The sequence below is a fragment of the Halyomorpha halys genome, unplaced genomic scaffold (genome assembly GCF_000696795.3).
Source record: "Halyomorpha halys isolate HHAL.00 unplaced genomic scaffold, Hhal_1.1 Scaffold624.1, whole genome shotgun sequence".
Classification (NCBI taxonomy): domain Eukaryota; kingdom Metazoa; phylum Arthropoda; class Insecta; order Hemiptera; family Pentatomidae; genus Halyomorpha; species Halyomorpha halys.
This window is the reverse complement of record NW_027106861.1, coordinates 162,794-179,142: the sequence shown is the minus strand read 5'-3', so window position 1 is coordinate 179,142 and position 16,349 is coordinate 162,794. Positions and strand designations below refer to the sequence as shown.

Sequence of the window (16,349 nt, the reverse complement as noted above, 5' to 3'; positions counted from 1 at the left end):
TAAGCTGTAAGGGGAAGTGGGTCGTGTTTAACAATTTTCTCAAGTAATTAATCTTCAGAAAACATTTATATTGTCGGTTTTATTTGTTTTTAATCTTTAATTATAATTTAGGAATTTTATATCAAATGACAACATATCCACTTCTGAAAGTTATTATTAAAAATTATAATAGGAACTTCGACAAGTTAAACTTATATAGAAATTTTAGTACCTATTTCTTTTTTTCACTGGAAAAAAAAATTTTTTTTGCAACAAAGATGTGTAAAGAAATATTTAGTTTTAGTTTTGACCCTCAAATTCATTTTGTCGACAGTTCTTCTTGTACAATATCACTTTTAAATAAGTCTCATTTTTACCAAAGTATGATGGAAGTTGCTGACATTTAGCTGGAAATGTCAAGGTCATCAACCCTATATTAGCTATAAAATAGTTATTTATAAAACTAATGTCTCCTAGAGTAGTATTTGTTATATTTCACCAAAGGTGGGGACTATTGTATATTTTTATACCATTCAGTCATATTTATAATTTTTTAAAAAATTTATTGAAGTCATAAATATTCACGGATCTGTTTATTTCTTTTAAAGAATCTAAATTTTTAAAAAATCTAAATTAGTCACATACTTAGAAAATAATACATAGCTTCTACTAGACCAGGTTGTTTAGTCGAAATTAGAAAGTTTCATTCCATGACATTATGTTTTGAGAACTTTCATGTCTTATATTTGCTTTCTGTACTGTCTGTTAACTGTTATTGTTTCTAAGTTCACCAATTTCATTTTATAAATAAGGAATACAGATTTTCAAAAACAAATACAAATTTTCATCTAAAAATTGTCATGTACTTTTTATTTATTTTTTGAACTGACAAGACGGGTTTTAAACGTTTAGTTGTTTTTCAATTGAAAAACTTGTTGAACCCGACAAGTGTTTACCTTAAATCGGGGAATTTTTCCATTTATTTTTAAAATATTTCTATAAACGTGAAATGGTACCAGGTTTCATATAAATTGATTATCAGTGAATCAATGAATGCACTATATTAGAGTTTTTTTCAAACGCTTTTCGCTCTCAAGAATTCGAACCAACTATCTCTTAATGTTTGTTGAGAAAATACATATGGGGGTCGACGACGATGTTTCTGGGAGAGAAAATTAAAAAAAAAAAAACTTTAAAACATTGAATTTTTGATTATTATCTTTCGACTCTGAATGCCACATATGCCAGTCCTTATCTTTAGCAAGGTTGTAATAGAAAAGCTTTCGCCGCTAATCTAAACAAACACGGATGAACGACTAAGGGCTATGCTCGTTTATTCATCTGTTATTGATAATAGTATATTCCTCTATTAATAGTAAAACCTGAACGAACAGAGCAAATTTAAAATACTATTTTTTAATTATTATTATTATTTAAAATTATTTTTTTAACTCAATCTGGTCCAATAATTTCCTTGGATCCTTGAGTTCTCAATAGGATTCAGATTAAAATACAGGGTTGATTCCTGTATTTTAGCCTAAACCCTACAATAACACAAATTTCTTTATTGAAACAGGATAGATAAATATTACAGATAAGAATGAGGAAAAGCAATGCAGATGTCACCATTTTCTTACATTAGGTAAGCGCGAAAAGTAGCCTCATTCATATTTATTTTAGTATTTTCCTTGTGGTCTCTGCTTTGGCTTGCGAGGTCAAATTTAGCTCTAAAAGTTCTGTAGATATCAAATAACACCTGAGATTACTACTACCAATACTGTATAACCGATAAAAGTAACTATTATAAAAAAAAGTAATTTTTTTTTCATTTTATAAAAAAATAAATGTTTGCAGCTGCAGACGCGTATTGGTACAAAGGGTACATTTTTTTTCTCCCAAAGGGAAAATTTTTTGAACCTTGGAACTGCTAACACATATCCTAATTTTAATTTTCCCAATCGAGGTAACTACACCGCTATGACCAAAACTCTTCACTTATTTTATGGGGGTTTGGTCCATAGTCATACAGAGACATATCAAAAGCTGAAATATATCAGTCTGTGATTCTGATGTAGCCGTCAGATTCATTACCTCTTATATATCTATATAATTTATATACCATTAAATCTTGTAAATGAATATATAAATAAGTATTTAATGCTGGATTTCACATTGCTACAGCGAATATTGAATAACAAATAAAAATCAGACCTATTATTATACATGTATGTTAAAAAAAATTAGAAAAAATGGTCATCATTGCACAAACACTCGATTTTTTATTACTACAGGAAACTTCCCAGCAACAAATTTATTTATTTCTGAAAAAAGTATGCTAATTTAATACATATGTAAATAACGGTCAAAAAGTATTTAGTATCAAAGCAAAACTATCGGAGTATTAGGTAGAAGCCATTTCATTTCTAAGTAAGAAAGTTGGGTATGGGAACAATATAATTGTTAAAAACTAGTTGGTAGTAACTAAACAACAGCAATTTAATTCCCACTAACTTTACTAAAAAGGTAAAGTTTGGTGTACTTCTAACCGTCCAACTGACAAGCTTTACTTTTACTGACAAGTAGACTGCTCTCCTTAGTTAAGATTTATGTGTGTCACTGAGATTTTTTTATTTAAATTTTAAACATTAATTAATAATTAACGCTAAATCCAAGGAAGGAAGTTATTTTAAGCCTTCAGATATATGAAAAAATACGTAAATTGTAATTTTGTAGATAGGATAGGAGGGCAGTGTGCATCTCTTCTTGGTCAATGAATATGTTCGAATAATGGAACAGGTGGAAAAACACATTTAAATCGATTAAATTGAAAGGTGTACTCTTCTATAACTTATATAGACAAAGTCATCATTACTTGCAAATCCTCGTGACGTTACATGAAAAATCAGAAATGGAATATGATTAAAAGAGTAAGGTTGTTAGTACCGAAAAGGCATACTTTATTTCATAGAGTAGTGATATAGAACTAAATCGAGGAGAGGTATTGAATTGCAGGATCTGTAGTTGAAAGAGGTAATTTGGCTTTTGCGAAAAGAATATGAAAAAAAGGATAAGGGATGGATAAAATTCTATTGATATTATTGCTATTGAAAAATCATTCTTCAAACCATGTGAAATATATTTAACAGGATAGATATATTATGATATATTGGAGCAGCATTCCGAGCTATTAAAGGTAAAGATAGAAACACATGGTAACGGATATGGACAACTGTCTGCGAGTGGCAGGAGTATTAAAAAATAAGAGAGGTATAAAAGGAAGCAATTGAAAGTAGAAAAGACATTCATAAACTAAATTTAGAAACAGAGGCCTCGAATGGACGTTAAAAAAGAAAGCCAGATTACTAGAAGAGCTAAAAGAAGAAGATGAGGTAATCGATGCAGGAGGTTTATAAATGAAGAAATGGAACACTGTTAGGCGATATGAGGCGTGATCTGTGAGAGAAATCAGACTAATCCAAAAAATGGAAGGGGGCAATGACAAAATTAACAAACTTTGCCAACATTTCTTCATCTCAACATTCGTTGTATTGAGTCACTGTTCAAATTGGTTAAATAATACTATCTTGAACTAAATATATTAATTTTCACTGTTGGTACTCACTAAAACAACAACTTTTAAAAGTAAAGTCAGTGGTCCAAACACTCTTTGAAATACCAGAGAGCACTTTGGGTTCCATTACCACTTTGGTTGAAGAATAGTTTATTTTGGTCGATAGGTATTGGGACGAACTAGGCCTGAGAGGATGAGACCTCTTTGACATTTACTTGAAGATGCTTGGCAGTGGGTGGGAGGTGAAGGGGACCTTACTTGGCAAAGCCACTATAACCAAAGCAGTTACTAACAGACTTAGCCGTTGCAACTAATGTACCCCTAAGTGCCACTTTGAAGCACATTCTCTGCCCTATCTAACGTTCTATTTAAAGTATCGCAGGGGTGGTTCCAGGATAAATTGGAAATTTCAAAACAAGTAGAAAGTTTTCTACATTTGATTCTATTTTATTTTTGATCTGATGTAGATATACTTTCTAAATTCTCGATGTTGAAATTGCATTTCAATATATTAAAATTTGAAAATAAATTATATATATTTTTTTTAAATTTCATAAGTGCTTACAGAATTTGAAATTTATCAGGTTTTATTGTTTTGGCCCTGCTGTTCTTGATGTATATAATTCATTATTTGAGGCTTTCGGTCGTAAAACATGGTGACTGAAACTTATTATGAGTGGAAGTTTTAGACAGCTGAATTTCTGTGACTAATGTAATAAAATAGGAAATTTGTTTTCTTAAGAGAATAATGTTAATAATGAGTTATGGTAAATGACTCCTGTATGAGTATAAGTTATCATTTTTTAAAACCGAATCCTTATTTCAAACTTTATATACCAGCATCGACAATATAATCCTTCTTGGCGATTATTTATACGTACTGCAATTATTTTAAAAACAAAAAGATGAAACGTAATTTTTTTGTTCATTTTATAATAAAATACATTTTTTCAGCTGCGGCCGTCCGTTGGAACCACAGGGTACGTTTTTTCTCCCAACGGGAAAAACTATTGAAGCCCGAAACTATAAACTCATTTCGTATTGAGGGAAACCCCATAAAAGTAATGAATTTTATGAGGGTTTGCTGAATTGTCATGTAGGACTATATCCTAAGCCAAAACACAAGAGTATGATTGTGAAGTAGCCGTCAGGTTTATTACATCTTGTTTTAATAGATGATGTACATTTTAATGTACTACTGACTATTTGATGTAGTATGATGAATTTCAGAAAGCTCAAATGGTCATGAAACTGTGCAACAGAAGGTTGAGATGTGTTAATTGTGAAGTGATGGACTATATAAAACAACACAATTTTTTATATTTTAATATTTTATTTTGTTAAAAGATTTGTATATAAAAAATTTGTATTATTTATTTTTTTCATAAAATTGTTATTCACATAAATCACTAATATATTATACATATGTATTGTTTTAAATATGATATACATTAAGGAATACGAAATTTAGAGTGATATTTTAAGTTTTTATTCCACTTTCACGAAATTAGTTACTTCTATATTTTTCGATTGATATTCTTCTATGATTCATGCCGTTTTCAAATTTCAGGCGATTTAAAAATATTGCTAGATTAAACTATCTGTTATATTAAAAGTCTCCACTAAGCGATACAGGAGCGTCGCTACCTTGGGGGTCTTAGTGGGGTGGGTCCGGCCGTGAAAAACAATTGCCACATCTAACCTTTTGCAAATATTCGTGGAACAAACTATATTTACCACGATGTTATATGTTAAAATTTGCAGTGAATTTAACGCTCTTTAATTATAGTAATAATATTGCGTTGTCCAAAAAACCCTTGGTTCGAGTTAATGAGGATAACCTGAACGGTTTTTTTTTTTAAGATGTGGATTAACAAACACAGGTTGAATATTCAAAACTTCCTTTTTTCACGAGAGGTGAAATATATTATATATATACAACATGTAACTTATCTGAAATTCATATTTACTCCAACTTTTGTAAGGCAAAATGTTATCTCTAATGGGCTATATCTACTTGAGTTAGTGGATAAAAAAAAACCCTGCTTTTAACAAATTTCGGCATACTTTTCTTTTAACCTTATTTTTTCCTAAACTTTTAGTGCATAGCCTATTAAACCTTAGAAGTTGATAGTTTACTTTACAAAAACTAAGTTAAAATATGGCTAGAGATTCCACGCCTTTACGAAGCCAAAACATTGGCACAAAAAATATATTCCATAAATAAATGGGATTGAATAGCTACAACAATAAATTAAAGATTTTTTATTTTAAAATATTTAGTTTGAGAAGCCTGCCCTTACCTATTTTTGAGTCTTGGAATAAATTAGTCTTGGTATCTGGTAAGCTCAAAGTTTAAAGCACTAAAATATCTTATTTCCATGCTAGCCAGGAAACGTAATTTATTTTTTAATCTCGAAATAGCTAATGATCATATTAATACGAAATTAAATTATAAATATAATGTTAAATTAATATAAGATCCTATCATTGGGTTTATGGCTTTCCTCTGTAAAAAAGCTGTTTGGCCAATTCGGTAACGATAGAAAAAATTATTTAGAAAAATAATTAGGATTTTTAAATCGTAATGGCGTAACCCTTGATTCAGATAGCTAACATTCATGATAATGCAATTATCATCATTTATTATCAACCAATACAGAGGCAAGAAGCCCAAGTTGTCTTACTCTAAGGAAATGACTCACCTTTGTCTGAACCCTTTGGAAAACGGATGTTAAAATTGCTTTGGATTCACTGAGGACCGTCATTGCAAGGAACGTATAAAATGATCGATAGTTAGTAAAGATATATTATGATTGACTACTCAATGGGTTTCCTGTTAATGTAACTAATTATAAATTTTCGAGAGTTGGTTGGAGAGGCTAAGAACGGTTTAAATGCAGGCGGTGCGGTTGGCTGCCATGTCGGAGGCACTCTTCCGTCGAATTAAAAGTTCCAACTTTCCTTTTCATGTTCGTTGGACTCTCTACCTTCCACAGTTTGCAGTTGTTATTGAAATTTTAACTCAGCTAGCTATAGCTTCGTTCAAAAGTTTCATTTCCTAATTTTTTTTTTGTTGATCTACTTGTATATTAAATTGCATAATGTAAGAAACAAATTACCATGCAAAAATTGTTAAACATGCAATTAATTTTCTAAACTATGGCTTTTGTGTAAGAATTTAAACATGATGTTGACAAAAAGTAATGATAGTTACAAAATACAGGTAAATTTAAAATTAAAAAACATATATACATAGTGTTATTAATAATTCACAAAATTATAAAAATTTAAACCCAGATAAAACTGAACCATGTACAGTAATACGGCCAAACTATACGACGCCAGTTTTGGACGTAAATAAAGTTTAATTCTGAATTGTCTTGTACAATTATACAGTGAAACTCCTCTTAGCGGACACCCTTTATGACGAAACCCTCTCTTAAAGCACAATATTATTAAGGTTCCGACCAAAAAGGTACAAATTAAAAACTTTCGAACCCCTTTACTCCGGATACGGACACCAATTTTATTTGCTATCTGAACTTCTCATTCCTCCAATTCATAACATATCTTTTTATTATTTATTTATTTAATGTGATTTACAACAGTACAAATAATAAATACAATAAGTAATATGTTTTATGTGTCATATACACTTGAAAATCTTGGGAAGGAACCACCCATTGGTGGTACTTCAAACGTTAATTTAAATTAGAAGGTCACGTGGCCATCTTCTTTTCAGCCGCCTCGGAGGATTATCAGGGATTGTTAAGGATGAAAGATTAAGAATTAATGGGTTAGGATGGTTGAGGAGTTTGGAATGAAAAGACGCATATCTGTTTTGGGTCAAATCTGCAACGAATGGGATGTTAAGTTCTTTATGAATGAGTTTATTTGTGACGTAATAAGGAGCATCAAGGATTTTACGTAGGATTTGGGATTGTAACGATTGGATGCGGGAAGAATTTGATGGTTTGGTTGAGCTCCAGAGCTCAATTCCATATGTCCAAATTGGTCTGATTATCGTAATGTATATTAATTTTTTGTAGTGAATGGGAAGTTTAGAACGTTTGTCAAGTAAGTGTTGTAGAAATCGGAATCTACTTCTTGTTTATTTGTGTCTAGGTCTTGTTTTTTGGTTTGCAGTTCTTGTCGTTTCAGGCTTGTGTGTGGATTCCAAGTAAGTCTCTTGTCAAGATGGAGATCTAAGTATCGAATCTGTTCAACAGACGTTAGTGGACTATTTAGAAAGGATACTGTAGGCAGGAGGGTAGAGATGATCTGATGGGATTTATTTTGATTCTCCAGTTATGACATCATTCTTCAATAGATGTTATGTGTGTCTGTAGTGTTTGTGATGCATTAGTTGGGTAATCCGTACGAAATCACGATTTCAGAATTGTGTAGCCAGTAGACAGAGTATGTATACAGCACGTCAGAGTGTGAATTACATTGTATGTAAACAAAAATTAAACCCCTCCCTCAAAATTTGAAGTTTTACGTTTTAATATACTTATGATCCAGAAATCAAATAACAAAAAAATGTATTTGTAGACCGTCCATAGTTTTTCTCCGAGAATTTTTTATTATTTTGGCACTCTAGTCACAGGTTACTCCAGGATCATCCTCGATAATTCAACATACTCTCCGCTAACTTTCCACTTTGTGTCTACCATCAATGTATGTGTCCTACAATAAAACTTCATACTAAAGAGGGATCACACATCAATTTCATCTTAATGATTTTTTATATTTACCCCTTCTTAACAGATAATTTTCTACAACGGATAAATGCGCTTCAAGTTTCACAGTATTGAACTAGGGATAGTTGAACGAACAGCTGAACAACCGAAAATAGATGAATAAAATATGATTTTTTCAGCTATTAAAATATGATGTTTCAATGATAACTAAATAGCTACTTGAATAAAATAGTAAAATCTTGATTATAAAAATAAAATTAATGGTTGTATATAAAAATTTTTAACACTATAAAATCTTAATTATGGCCTTGCCTGTTATTGATTAAATTAAAACAAAACGTGTAAAAATTGTCCATTTTGCTCCGCATTTATTTAATGCCTATCGTTAACCTTAGTTCCACTCCCAGTTGCCGACAGTTAAAGGAGCAGTGAACTTCTGTTATAAATTCTATATTTATTAATTCATTATTCACACTACCTCTATTTTACTTATTATTATTTTTCTTCTCTCGTCCCTTTTTCAAATTAACTTATTTCTTTTACCATTAGAGTTTGTTTTATTAAGACTACAAATATCGCTATTTTTGTTATTAATTTTACTTTTCTCTTTTATTAAAAAGCATCTTATCTATTTATTTTATCTTTTTTTTTCTTTCTTTTAATTATAACATTGTATATAGTTAGGGGTATCTTTTGTACGAGACTATACCCCCCATAATCAACGGTTTAAAAAAAATATATATAGTGTGTCGGTTATTACCATGTAAGGCAAATATAGTATAAAATAAATAAATAAATAAAATTAACCTTAAGTGTGAAAACTATCTTTTATTATTTACTTTTAGGTAAAGATAGGGATTCAACAAGATTATTTACCAAACATTTCTGAAAATACTTGCTATTTCTAATTTTAATTTAATTAAAATAAGGATAAGATAGGGTTACGGGGAAACACAAATAAACAAATACTTATTTATTAGGGCCAAATTTTAGGCGAGAATTTCAAATCTTCATCAGGGCTAAGAACAAAAAAACAATTTATAAAGGGATATACAGAATGATTAGATAATAACTTATATTGTAAATACATAAATAGTGTTCAAATACATGTATAGTCTAAGTATTATAACAAGATAGAGGCTGTATGAGAAAATTAAAATTAAAATTAAGGAAGAGGAAAGAATAAATAATAAAATACATATAACAATCTAGTTAGCAAATGAAAATTATATAAAATAAAGTGATGAAAAAAAGTGGGAAATAAAACGTATATGTAGGTATTTGAAGAAGATAGTTGACCGTATGAAGTAGATAGGAGGAAGATAGTCCTGATGGCAGTCGATAAAGCTATCAAAATAGTAATAAAAAACTATTTTGGTATATGTAGGTAATTGAGCATGTAAGTGAAGTAACATGATTGAATAAATAATAAATACAGCTATATTATCCAAAAGGAATAAAGAAATATGAACCAAATTATGTTATTTAATTTAATAATAATAATTTAAGATTAAAGTTATGGAGAAAAAAAGTGAAAGAAAATAAATCCAATTAATGAAATGTGAATTATCTTCTCATTTATATATATCCACAGTTAACTACTAACTCATTCTAATTTAATTATTATTCTTAATATAATTGAGGCTTTTTCTATCTTTTCCTAAGTTAATTTATCGAGATTTTGAAAGTATTATGGGAGTATCTCATATAGATAAGTTAAACTTTTGTTATTATAGTTATTTGAAACAGCTGTTTGACAAAAATAAAAATTTTTGAAATTAATTGAATAAGGTTTACTTGTAGAATTTTATTTCGTAAAAAAGACAAAAAAAAAAACAGTTACTTTTCACAAGTGGATATAATAAATAACGATTTAAAAAATAAATAATTAAACTGGAAACTTGGAAGTGGAAGTAAGAGTAGATTAATGATTAATAATCTTTCAAACTCAGCAACATATTAGGCCTCCGTCATTTATCATACACTCATAATTAATTAAAACTTCTCCATCTACGAGCAAAAGATCGTTTTGAAACTAAATTTGATTATTTACGAGTTACAGGGACAATTGATGTTATGTTTATATTAATTATATGGTGATCAAAATGTTTTATATTGAAATTAATTTTTTTTTTTAAATTATATTATTTTAAATTCTTGAGACAAGGTAATTATTTATTAAATATATCAAAAATTCGTATCCATTTCTGTCTCAACACTTTATTTTTCACCAGTCCAACGTTTCGGCCATTCCAGCCATCTTCAATACAATTTCTTCCTCACAAATATTTTAAGTTTCTTTTGCAGGCTATTCTGCTCAGGTCATTTTCTTTATTATAAGTTAAAAGCCTATTCAAACAGTCAATTATTAGAGAGTCATATTTATTATTAATAAGCTTACTAAGCTTAAGTCTAGTTACCTATTTATTTAAAATTTAATTTTTTTATTTCATATGTTAAGCTGCTCATAAACACACAATATTATTGCACAATATTGGAAATCGGTCGTGCAAAATATTGTTTGAAATTATTACATCATCTAAGGCTAATATAGTGCAATATGGGATGAACGTGTCCCTATCGCTATTAAAGTGCACATAGGGAAATCATTTTTTAAATTATTGAAGTTTATCATTCGTTCCTGGCTTAATAGGTACCATGCAAGGTATGCACTAACTGCGAAAAAAAACCCACAATTTTGCCCGCTTCCGACTTTTCTTTTTTTTGAATACTTTTGTTCACATGGATCAAAATGCAGCAAAGTATCACTAAACATGTTCACACAAACGGACTGGCCTTCTACAAATTTTTGCACAAACTTCTGTATTACTACCACACAATACGATATCATTGCACAAATCCGTCTGTTGCGCAATAATAGTTTATGTCAGTAGAAAAGCTGCAATCCTATTATGCAATAATATTGTCCGAGTATAGGTCATTTAAAGGATGATTAAAATTAATTATGAAAAAAAAAAGTTGTATTAACACCTTAACTATTGAAGTCCAAGATTCTTCCTAAAGAGAAAGGAACTCTCAGCAAATTTCAAACATTCTAGATGTCATTGCGTAGTAGTTTAACTTTTCAGTGTAAATCGAAGTTCAGATAATTTATTTTTGCCTTGTAAAACAATACTGGCTCTTGCAGGCGCTTCAGTTATACTATCGGCAAAACGAACTATTTGGTATTTGAGTTAAAATGATGGCAATATTTATTATGCACTATGGAATAGATATCAAGGTAATCCATTAACAATAATAATTAATTTTGTCGTTTATGGAATGAACAATTAGGATCACACTCACACATATGTGTAATTTTCCATCATTCCTCTTTATAAGATATTTAGGTAACATTCTTTGGATATTATGTAAGCATTGCCCTGTAAACTTTTCAGTTAAACGAGGGATTGATAAGAGGGCACTCTGGTATATCTTGCTTAATCCAGTCAGAAGATGAGATCTAGTCCAGAATGTACTTAAATGCCCGCAAGGGGCCAATTGAGGGTAAGGATTCAAAGGAGGAGATAAAACACAAATTTTACAACTGGAAGAGGGTCGAAATAATTTTTTAAGTGAAAAAGTTCTCACAGTTTTAAAAGCAACCCAAGGCAAGCTCCAATAATCCCTACATAAAGAACCTCCACAGATCTAAACATTTAAATGCTTTTCTAACTCAATTTTACTACCAAGCTGGCTAATAAAATTTACTTTTAATACAAAAATGAATTTTATAAATGTTTAGGATATTATATATATATATATATATATATATATATGTATATATTTATTTTTGTAGTAAACTAAATCTATAACGAAAAAAAAAAAAGATAAATCCTGTTGCGTTCCCAAATAAAAGTATTATAAAACAATGAGAATAAAAATAAATGAGAATAAAATGAGTATTTCATATGTGATTACTGTACCTTAGTTTATGACTAAATTTTGTTAGTTGGTTTACGACAAACTATTTAACTAAAATATGTTACCCATTCGAAGTAGAATTTGATTCTTTAATCCTATTACTATTTCGCTAGGGTGCAACGTTTTGGAGTTATAGGAAAATAAAAAGACCTAAATCGTTTCTTAATTAATTACCTAATTGGTAAACGTTTTAGAACCGTTTAAAAAAAAAAATAATATTTCAAATTATTTATAGATGTATGTCATGTCTTATAGGGATTTGAAGCATATTATAAGTTGCTGTTGTCAACTCCAGCTGTTGGTTCGGTCTAAAAGTTTTATAGTTAATTCATCCTATCACATAGATATATCAAGTAAATATATTATAAGTTGTTATTCATATAAATATTAATTTATAACATGCGCAGTGATAGTGACGTACAATAGATATTATTTAGTCTTTTAACAACTGGCAAACCATGGCTTATGGTGTATGGCTTTATCCACTAATATAAATCGATATACGATAAATTAATGGTTTTCGGTCCTGATTGTTACTGAATCAACATAATTTCATTTATCTTATAATACATACAGCCATTCTACATCATGTGTTAGTAACTGTTCGTAGTGTTAAATTCTCTACGGACTTTGCTATTGGTTTTATTTTATACATATATGTGTGTGTGGGTTTTGTAAAGCACTGTTATTAATTTATTTAGCTGCTTTTTATATTGCATTAATTAATGATAATTACTAAATAATAATAATTTAATTTTAATTTATTGTTTTTCTTTCTTTTTAGGTGAGTCCACGTTACTCGCGTATAACAATTACCCACTACCTAGGCCCAAAATAGGTATGATTGTTATTATACTAGTGAATTATGATAATTTTAAGAAATAAATTAACTATTATGATAGTTAGATACAAATAGCACTGTAATTGTCCCATGATGGACCTTATCGTTTATTTAATTTGCTTTTTAAAGTATAAAAAATAAAAATACTAAAAAACTACTGTTAAAATTTAAAAATAATATTAATTTCACCTAGTCTTTATTTTTTATTCAGTTAATTTCAGTCTCATTTTTGATATATATTATTCATTAATTCTTGTTTCTCTGCCCGAGATGTTATTCAATAGAATAATACGGTCATGAAAATTTATATCTTCTCATTTTTCTCTTCTTCGGCCATGAATACTCTCATATATTTGATCCTCTAAAATTTAGTGATTATAATTAAAACTATAAAGGAATAGGCAAAGAATAAACAATCGGAAGTCAATTTTCGACTATACATTAGGTAAAAATCTTAGTGTAATATTTGAATACCTAATAAACACGTAGGATCAATATAAATTATAATGTTAAAAAAACATGATAAAAAAATGACCATATTTAATGACCGTTTTCAATTTCGCCAATTGGATTCCGAATATCAAGCAATTTGCATCATACGATTGGCTGAGCTTGAGGAAGGGGAGTTAGCAGTGCATGAAAGTATGAATGATACAACTGCATCGAAATCTGTTGATTTATGAGTCTGTTGATTTACCTCCAAAGTATAATATAATTTAAAAATAATATTATTGTTCCTCAATTTCCTCTTTTCGTAATAACAAGAATATTAACCATTGTAAAATGATGACCTCAGACAAAAAAGTATTTATAAATATAACTAAATTCTCATGGTTTGAATTTTTATTTTTTAATTAACTATTAATAACAAAAACTTTTATCCATAATAATTTGGTTATAGTTTTATTTATAATCAGTTTTTGTCCAGCTCTGAATAAAAAATATCATAGTTTAATAATAACAGTTTTATTATAATCATATACAAACATATATTATTGATATATATTTGGATATTATTTGTCTTTTAAGTTATTACCAATAGTAGTTATTGTCACCGAATTTTTCATAATTTAATTTTAAAATTATTACTATCTTTCTGTAAACTAAAGTAGTATTTTTAAACGTTGTGTTAAATTATCATATGCCTAAAATGGCTAATAAATTAGTTATGAAGAATTTATATTATTATTTAAATTACAGAGCCTAATGAATGGCATCATTTTCCTTTAAGACAAAATTAATGCTTTGAGTTTTTCAAATTATTGTGGAGGAACTGGTATTAATATATATAAGTTAAGTATTAATTTTATTTTTATGAATGCTATTGAAAATTTAAATATTAGATACTATGGGTATGGTAGATACTATACCTTAAAGAAACTCTTAATTTGCCAGAAGTCTGAGATTTTCATACCAACAGACAGAAATTATTTTTTTGATAATTCTTAACAGATAGATAAGCCATTATTTATTCCTGACTATTTCAAGATTAATTTTAGATTTAAATGAGCCATAAAGTTTACTTAAATATTAATATATATTATAATATAACATATTTTCGCAATATAAGAGAATGGTATAATAATTATTCAGAACTCGAGATAAAAAAGGAATTGCGGGAAAGAAGTCAAGAACCGAGAATTATTTGATTCAGTGAATGGGAATAAGTTAGATATGTACTGACTTATTAACTATTAATAGCTTATATTGACGTATTTTATCCATCAAATTTTCTAAGTAATGATTTATGCAAACATTGTAGTATTTAACTAAATTTACCCTAACAAATGAAGCACGGAAGCCAAGGGGTAAAGCGCGTGGCTACTAACTCTAAGGACTCGAGTTCGTATCCGACTGGGCGGTAGATTGTTTTCTGTTACACTGTAGGCATGCGTCAACTTCTGTGGGTTCTGGAGCCTTCCTGGGGTTCACCCAGCCTCTTAAATTGGGTACCCTTAAGTGGGTAAAAATCTGGCGGTAGAGCGTCATCACCTCAAATCACCTCCTTGTACAACCGTTGGTCTAGTAACAGTACTTCCTTACAAACTACTGAACCCTGACCCTTCATGGGTTGTAGCGGTAGAGCTTTAAATTTAAATTTACCAAAATTTTAATTGACAATGTTGAAAAAGACAAACTGATCTTTCTTTATTTTTTATATTTATAGTTTGAAGCTGCTTAAATGCCCAGATTTTTAGATATCAGAGAATATTTGCATTCTATTTTTAAATTAATTTTTTCAGTTACAAATTCACATTACGATGGACATGATAAGAATAACAGGTGCTATTTAGTTACAAGTTTAGTCAATTTTTTTTGTGAATATAAATTGCTAAACTTGCTAATTATTAACAAAATCAATTACTTAGTTGACATTTTAATGAATAAGAAATCATGTTTTCTTTGATAATGAGTAATAGATATTAGTAATATCTTTATCGTTTTATATCAAACTCAGGATTGATTTTACCTTATTTCGTAAATCCACGTAACTCTGATTATGGTGAAACAGTATTTTATTAAAAATAAATGTTCGGTTTTCTTTTATGATAATGGGGTAATTAAGTAATTTGAATCATTGAACGTGGTTACCAGGGGTAAATTAAATACTAAGTTTCAACCTAAATGAAAAGGTTTGTAATATTAATAGTTTGATCGTGGTGTTCCTAATTTACTTCCACAACTGCACATCATCTTCAATTAACAGTTATTTTCACATTTAATGCATTTTTATTTTTAATGTTATAATATTATTGGAAGATGTTAAATGAAACGATTGAGGGGAAAAAAATACAGATCACAGTCAGTACATTTCACTCAGCTTCACAACAGTTCAAGATAAAATAAAGTTATTAAAACACTAATCGCTTCTGTACAAGTTTAAGCTAATAAATTTAATAAGTCAGATATTATTCCAAAGTATTTATCAATAAATTTAGAATTTTATTACTTTTTTTAAAAATATTATGCTTGCTGATTTATCAATGTTAACCCTTTAATACCGTGAAGGACCCAAGTAAATATTTGTTATCTCCATTTTGTTGAGTCTATATTATATAAAAACAGTTTTTATAATGGATTAGACATGGGTGTCTCCTGTAAATGAGAATAGGCACTGACACACAATATTGATGTGTGGATCATGACTATAATTTACAATACCTTTTCTTAAAAGGCATTTATTTAGTGACAATACAGTTTTTATTTATTTATTTATTTTTTTAATTATTTATTTATTGTAATTTACAACTGTACAAAATAATACAATAGGTAAATATGTAGTATGTTTCATATACACTTGAAAATCTTGGGAAGGAACCACCCATTG

The 16,349-nt window shown here is 28.9% G+C and overlaps 1 long non-coding RNA gene across 1 annotated transcript in view; it reads left to right on the top strand.

Moving 5' to 3' along the window:
• The window catches only part of LOC136795242 (uncharacterized), a 48,680-nt gene extending 35,660 nt beyond the window's left edge, over positions 1-13,020 (top strand). Inside the window, exon 3 of the long non-coding RNA XR_010842820.1 lies at positions 12,965-13,020. This is a non-coding gene — a long non-coding RNA (uncharacterized lncRNA). The remainder of the gene's footprint in view (positions 1-12,964) is intronic.
• The last annotated feature ends 3,329 nt before the right edge of the window (positions 13,021-16,349 follow it).